Here is a 7,500-nt window from a genome sequence, read left to right on the forward strand (position 1 = left end):
ATGAGATGGTAGTTTTGGCCATCGTCTTACAGCATCATCTTCACCCCAGTGTCTGGGGTGAAGATGAATCGTCTGTCAGCACCTCTTACTGTAGCATTTACTGCATGAAGATTAGTTTTGTATCGGCTTCTTCTTGTGTACTTTTAAGAAATCCTATGTCACAATGGGTAGAAGCTACTTCTGTACGCAATGCTACCACAAGGTTTATATTTTTCTCTTCTGCATGATGGATGACTTTTTGAGAAATATAGGCTGATAATTCATCTTTGGTATGAGAGTGAGATAGCAACTTTTCCATAGTCACATTTGGGATGACGGTGCTGTCCATAATTTTGAAGTCTCTTTTCTCGTGTAATGCTCTTTATGGAATTTTCCACATAACTATAAAAAACTATATGTAATTCATCATATTTCAGGTATTAACCTAATATTTTGCCTGTAAATGCTTCTGCCAGATATTTGCAAGTTATTACTTCGAGTCTTAGAATGAATGGTCAGACCAGCACCAACTTCAAGGGGAAATTCACGAGTATGCCTAATTTTTTCTAAAAGCAATGCATTTGCCTTTCGGTTTGCTATTCATACATTAATGGTTGTGTAATAGAGTCTGCGTTTTGTTGTAAATGATCGTTTTAAACACCTGTGCTGTCAAACATTTTTTTTTCCAGTTATCAATAATTTGATAAAAGATGAAAGTTCTTCTGGTATTGCTTTTGTTATTTCTTTTTTTAATTTTTTTTTTTTGGACTCTGGAGTCGTAAACACTAAGTCCAGATAAAACAGCTCATTTTCAATGAGTGCCTTTAAGGACTTTCTGGAAATCATATTGGTCTCTTAGACACATTTAGAGTGACAACTTTCCCTGACAGTAAAGCTTCCAACAAAGAATCAATGAATCAATAAATTCTACCTGACGAGCACAAACTGCAATACTTGGCAAATCCTCAACTGTTTTTTCAGTTTTTCTAATTATATTGCCGACATTTCTGCAGAAGCGCCCCTTGTGGTATGCGACATCACAGGCATGGCAGTCTCTCAGGTCAATACATCCACTTAATTCAAGTTTCCATTCTGCATTAGTATCTTGGTTCACAGCTTCATACAACTTTTTATCTACTGATGAAGTAGAAACTGTATGCAATGGATGGCTTCTAGTTTTAGGCTTTTTACAAAAGAAATAAACCGTACTCTGAAGTTCTGAGTGAAGTGTGGATCTTGTTGTGGGGCCTTTATTCAAACTCCCTGAGGCAATACTGCTGCCATCCTCTTCATTTACTGTATTTTTTTTTCTGTATTTCTCTTGGAGTTTTTCTAGAATTCCTTCGTGAGTACATTTTTTATAGCAAGAAAGACGTCATTTTACATTGCTCTTCAGTCAGTCTTCGACAGATTAGTCCTTCAGATATTGAGAAACATGCATATAATTTTCATCATTACAGTCACTTCGAATTTTTATACTGCCAACAAGTTTTTCAGCACATTTTGAATTTTCAACCAAGGTTTCTTTTGTTGAGATTGGCATAATGAACATCAATTAACATTGAGACCGATTGTTCGCCTGTTTTTCTTTTCTGTTGAGGAGGGTACACTTACATTATCCAAATCTTCCATTTTTCTTTTATCGAAATTACCTTCATTCACATTTCATCTTCGAAAACAAAGCAAAAATGAAGCTTTTTTTAGAAGACAAATAATTATTTTGTTTGTTCTTTAAAAGCAATATCATGATTTACATTGATTAAACTTAAAAATCATGTAAAAATACCTTTATGGTTTTTATTTCAAAAACTCTTCATATTACAAAATAACTGTGTAGACACCTTTTTTGTGGTATATAAAATTCCCTTTAAAATGAGCTATAAATAACTGACATTGGAGCAAAAAGAAGGAATTTCATTTAAATGTAATATTTACGGTAAGCGGCCATTTTGATGACATCATCAACATTATATGCAACAGAATCAAGGGTGCCACCATCATTTTTATTTATCTGCTGGTATTTCTTGTTTGAATATAACGATTACCGATGTTTCATCAACAAACCTACCTCATATTGCATATGCTCCCTTACAAATAGTAGCTATACTTCAATATGCTACCTTTATACGGCTTGTAAAAGCGTTACACCTTTATATATCATTGTGTTAATAAACATTTTCAAAGCATTGGTGAAGAATTTTATAAAAGCCTCTCACGAAATATAATGATCATCATGAGTTTTTTTTTAACCCAACATGTACTATGTCTTCAGCAATAGTCACGGAGTTTTCCGGGACTAGGAATGGATCATGGCTGACTGCATATATATATATATATATATATATATATATATATATATATATATATATATATAATATATATATATATATATATAGAAGTAATAAAAGTCCATACTTATGCAAGATGTAAGATCAGTATAACCTCACCAGCCGTACTGATCAGTGCGGCTGATGAGGTCTACTGATCAAGTAGACGAAAGCTCCCGACTTTTAAGAATTTTTTAATACACATCTTACATAAGTGTGGACTTTTTATTGCTTCAAAATATTCCAGTCACGTTATGGTGATATAAATATATATATATATATATATATATATATATATATATATATATATATATATATATATATATATATATATACTCAGGGTGGTTCTGTGAGGAAATGAATATTAAACGATATTTGTGGCTTAATGTTTGTAAAGACGTTGCGTGATATTCCCTCTAAGAAGGACCGCTCTCATGAATACTTTTTTCTTCTATTTTAAACAGGTAAGGAAAATTCAGACTCTGAAGCTTTCACTATTCCATGTTTATAGATATTACACTAAGAAATGCAATCGCACAGTTATTTACTGCAATGATCTACCTAAAGAAATATATGCATTCTGTCTACATCAACTCTGTGTACAAAACATTATATTATAGTTATAACTGTCGTATATAACCATCTTGGTATACAAAGGCTACCAATTAAGCTACAAAAGTGGATATCATTATAGATAAAAGGGTTTAATGATAAACATTGCGTTAGAAAAACAACAAAGCAACAAACTAACGCCCCATTTACCCAGTAATATCGATTAAAAAGTTAAACAAAGATAAAGATAAAACAGTTAAATAGTTCCAGAGGAATTCATCGTAACGTCGACATCAGGTTGCTTATCATCATGAAAGAAACGCTGTCCGTTTCCTGATTGTAATCTGATAGACTATTTACTCGTACTTAGAATAAAGTGCTTAGAAATATTATAGTCTAAACATAACAAATTAAAGAGATGTTCTTAATGGGAAGCGAATGCCAGTTTTTATATAACAAGGCATGATAGAGCAAATTCAGCCATCAGTATGGGGGTTTCACGGTTTAGATCTGAAAGAACAATATTGTCGATCTTTTAGGGCATATAAAGAGCATCCTGAGGCGCAGCCTCTCAGTACGATTCTGTTTTCGGCCGGAGTTCTGCACCACCCGTTTTGATCATCTGAAACTTAGTTGAAAACTGGACGTATGTATATCTTTATTGTTATTCATAAGAAGCAAATAACAAGTTTTCTATTCAAGACGGACTTGTATAGAGCAGGGTTGCGTTAGACAAAAAATTGGTGAATGAGGACTATATGATCATCAGAACATCAAACACCCTGGGTACACAGTATTTCAACTTTAACTTCAAATCCATAGTGTTCTTCGTGGGAATAGTTAGATGCAAAAGCCCGTTCATACATTCCAACTTCATTCTCCTCAGCCTTTCCAATTTACCTCCCAGTCTTTCGCAATTACGCTACTACCCTCCTTTCTTTGCCTGTTTGCGACCCTCATCTTCTCTCATCTAGAATAGTTGCCCTCAAATTTCGTAATGACTCAACGGCTTCCATTCTTAACCCATTCATATAATTTTGCATGGTATCATCTTCCCGGTTTCCATTTACCATCATAACCTTACTCTTGCTTACATTCACTATCAACTTATTCTCCATTTACCATCATAACCTTACTCTTGCTTACTTTCACTATCAACTTCCTCCTCTTAGCAACACTTCCAAACTCTCTCACGGTGTCGTTTATCATTGCTATCCCCAATCACCTGGTCAACCGGACAAGGCTCTAAGCGTTGGTGTTGATCATTCTAAAGTTCATTTAACTCTTAGAAGTATGTATGCATTTCACTTAATATCTTCCGTTATAATTCTAATAAGTTTGATATTCCTCTACATGTTCAGACATAATGCCCTCAATAATTCTTCAATTAACAACCAAATGTTGGGCAATACACTGCGTTACTTCAACTCAAGCCTTTCCTTTTCGTAATATTTCTTAAGCATTGCATATGAAATAAGCACAGTAAGTCATCTAGAACGATGACAAAAATTCCACATGATACAGGTATAGTTTTACTATTGCTGTAAAATCGATCTATCAAGATACAAGAAGTTTCCGTTGATCTAAATTTGTCACTTAATATTGCTCACCGCAGTAGTTTCCTCCCTCAGACAATGGTAATTGCGATTCATTTTTTAATCGAAGGCATGCAGTGACCACATTTTTATAAGAAATTTCTACCGGTTGACTGATAACTATTAGTTAATAAATTATAACTTTTAATTCAATTAGAACAATATTTTTCCACATACTAGAAACAATCCCACTGATGCTTATGGTGCTAGTCAGTGCCTTTTCAAGTTCGTTCCTTGTGAATGTTTGTATTGTCATAAACGTAATATTTTTTACTATTTCATCAGTATTGATTCAGTGAACGTTTTAGAAAACTTATCAAATATATGGACGTATGTGCATGATGAAAAGAATAAATTGGAATATTGGAATATGTGACTTAGGCATAAAGCCAAGCGCTGGGACCCACAGGGTCATTCAGCGTTATGATAACAATAAACGGAAATGGAAATTATATAAATAAATAATAATGAGTTTAATGGAAATTAACGGGTTTGAAATAGTCACCCCAAAGATCAATGTTTAAAACGGTAAAATACAGAGATGTTATTTCTAATGCTATAAATAGATAAAAAAATTAGATAAAATCACAAGTTATCTTTATAAAAACTACAAACCTTTAAAAATACTCAAAACAGGGCCAATATCGATGTTTTCTTCTAAAATTTCAGTTGTGGTTTTACCATTTAGATAATATATATATATATATATATATATATATATTATATATATATATATATATATATATATATATATTTATATATTTATATACGTATATAGTATATTATATATATATATATATATATATATTATATATATATATATATATATATATATATATGGTCCACCTTCACTCTGATGTGTATATATATATATATATATATATATATATATATATATATATATATATATATATATATATATATATACATAATATATATATATATATATATTTATATATATATATATATATATATACCCCCTCCCATATATCATATATATTATATATATATATATTAGTATAATATATATAATAATATATATATATAATATAATCATATATATATATATTACACACATCAGCGTGAAGGTGGACCATTGGAAACGTTGCAATTCAATTCAATTCTTTATTTCCTATGTTTCGTAATATCATTATTATATCTTCAGGGAATCTGTTAGACAATAAGTAAAATTACTTGAAAATTACTTGAAAATTACTTGTGAAATGACTCTAAAATTCAACATTTATAAATTAAAACACATTTTAAAAAAAACACAGAAACAAAAAAAAAAAAAAAAAAAAAAAAGACCAAAGACCGCTACCAACCTTATGCAGAGAAGGCAAGAGACAGAATGACAATACATAAGTAAAAGTTAGCTCAGGTACCGTTGTGTGGAAGAGGTCTGGGTATTTAAATGGGGAACCAGTTGATTAATAGATAATGACTCTAGGATAGGCAGTTCATATGCATTGCTTGTTTGGCCTATGATTTTGGAAATGGCTTCTTTCTCTAATATATACATTTTTTGAATGGTTTCTTATATTGGAATGTTCGGGATTGGAGAGCCTACAGCCAGTACGGAAACTTAAACCCCGATGAGAGTCGATTCTGAACCGCAGTAACCTCCTCGTGGATCCGACATATGTCCCAGAGTTACACTTAGGACAAGTATACTTACAGACCACGTTGGAGGTCAAGAGAGGGTCCAATCGATCTTTATATCTGAAAAAGGAACCGGTTGTTAGTGGGTTTATTGGAATTAATTTCAGATTAAGGGCACCATAATGTTTGTGAACAATTTGTGCAAACTTTTTCCGAAAGGAGTCATATTGTAAAAACGGGAAAGCTAATTTTGGTACTGTACATGGTTTGGCGACATTAGCGAATTGTTTGTTAAGAAACAAACGGAGCTTTATATAAAACAAAGTCTGTGGGAAGCAATTATTCATAAAATATCCAGAAAGGAAACTAATTTCTTGATGGAAGGATTGCCAGTTCGATGTAATAAAAAACGCCCTGTGGAGGAGAGTAAAAATAGAGTTTAGTTTAAAATCATAAAAACAAGAACTATAGTAATTGGATCCTAGACCAGTAAAAGTTTTCTTTCTCAAAACAAATGTATTAAAAGAGCCATTATGCCTAGTGACAAGAACGTCTAAGAAAGGTAATGGATTGTTCACCTCTTTTTCCACGGTAAAATTAATTTTACTATGTTTAGTATTAACATATGCAAAAAAGGAGTCAATATCACAGTCACTTTTGAATAAGGCGAAGGTGTCATCAATATATCTACCATAAAAGAGTGGATGGAACCTGAGTGGGCAGTCATCTAACATACGTTCTTCCAGCGAGCATATGAAGATGTTGGCAAATGTGGGACCCAAGGGAGAGCCCATGGCTACACTGTCTGTTTGCTTATAAAGTTTGCCGTCAAAAACAAAGGCAGTGTCCCGCACTGCTAGTTCTAAAAGAGTTTTAAAAACCGAACGATTGAAAATGTTAAAAAGAGAATCTGGCTCAGGAAAAAGTTTGTTTAAGATAATATCGATAGTTTCTTCCACAGGGACATTAGTAAATAGAGATTCAACGTCTAAACTGGCCATTTTTAAATCAGCGTCCTGTAATAAAACTTTATCCTTAAAAGAGTAAGAGTTACTGAAAGTAAAATAATTTTTGGTCAGCTGTTCTAAAAAAGGTACAAAATATTTAGCTAGCTTATAATTAGGTGTATTATATGATGCCAAAATTGGTCTCATTGGTGTATTAGGCTTCTGTATTTTTGGGAGACCATATAAAACTCCAAAGGATGATCCGGTGACAAACAAGTCCTGGTATGTGTTATCATCTATCATTTTCTCTTTCTTTAGAAGACAGGAAAATCTCTTTATTTTGTCCTCAGTCACTGTGATATTGTAAAAATCGGATGCTCCAATTTCAGTGAACTTACCTTGGTCTCTTAAGATAGTCAAAATTTTTTCTTTATAATCGGTTGCATCTAATAAAACAGTTCCCTTCCCTTTGTCGGGTCTGGGAATAACCAGATCTTT

The 7,500-nt window shown here is 32.4% G+C and overlaps 1 protein-coding gene across 3 annotated transcripts in view; it reads left to right on the forward strand.

The window, feature by feature from the left end:
* Positions 1 to 3,354: 3,354 nt before the first annotated feature.
* Positions 3,355 to 7,500, forward strand: part of LOC135205634 (techylectin-5A-like) — a 21,829-nt gene continuing 17,683 nt past the window's right edge. The window contains exon 1 of one of the 3 annotated variants that reach the window (XM_064236444.1): positions 3,355 to 3,504. The gene's annotated coding sequence lies outside the window, so the exon portion shown is untranslated. The remainder of the gene's footprint in view (positions 3,505 to 7,500) is intronic. The other 2 variants (XM_064236460.1, XM_064236452.1) reach the window with 2 other exon arrangements.

This window comes from Macrobrachium nipponense, chromosome 11 (assembly GCF_015104395.2).
Source record: "Macrobrachium nipponense isolate FS-2020 chromosome 11, ASM1510439v2, whole genome shotgun sequence".
Lineage (NCBI taxonomy): Eukaryota > Metazoa > Arthropoda > Malacostraca > Decapoda > Palaemonidae > Macrobrachium > Macrobrachium nipponense.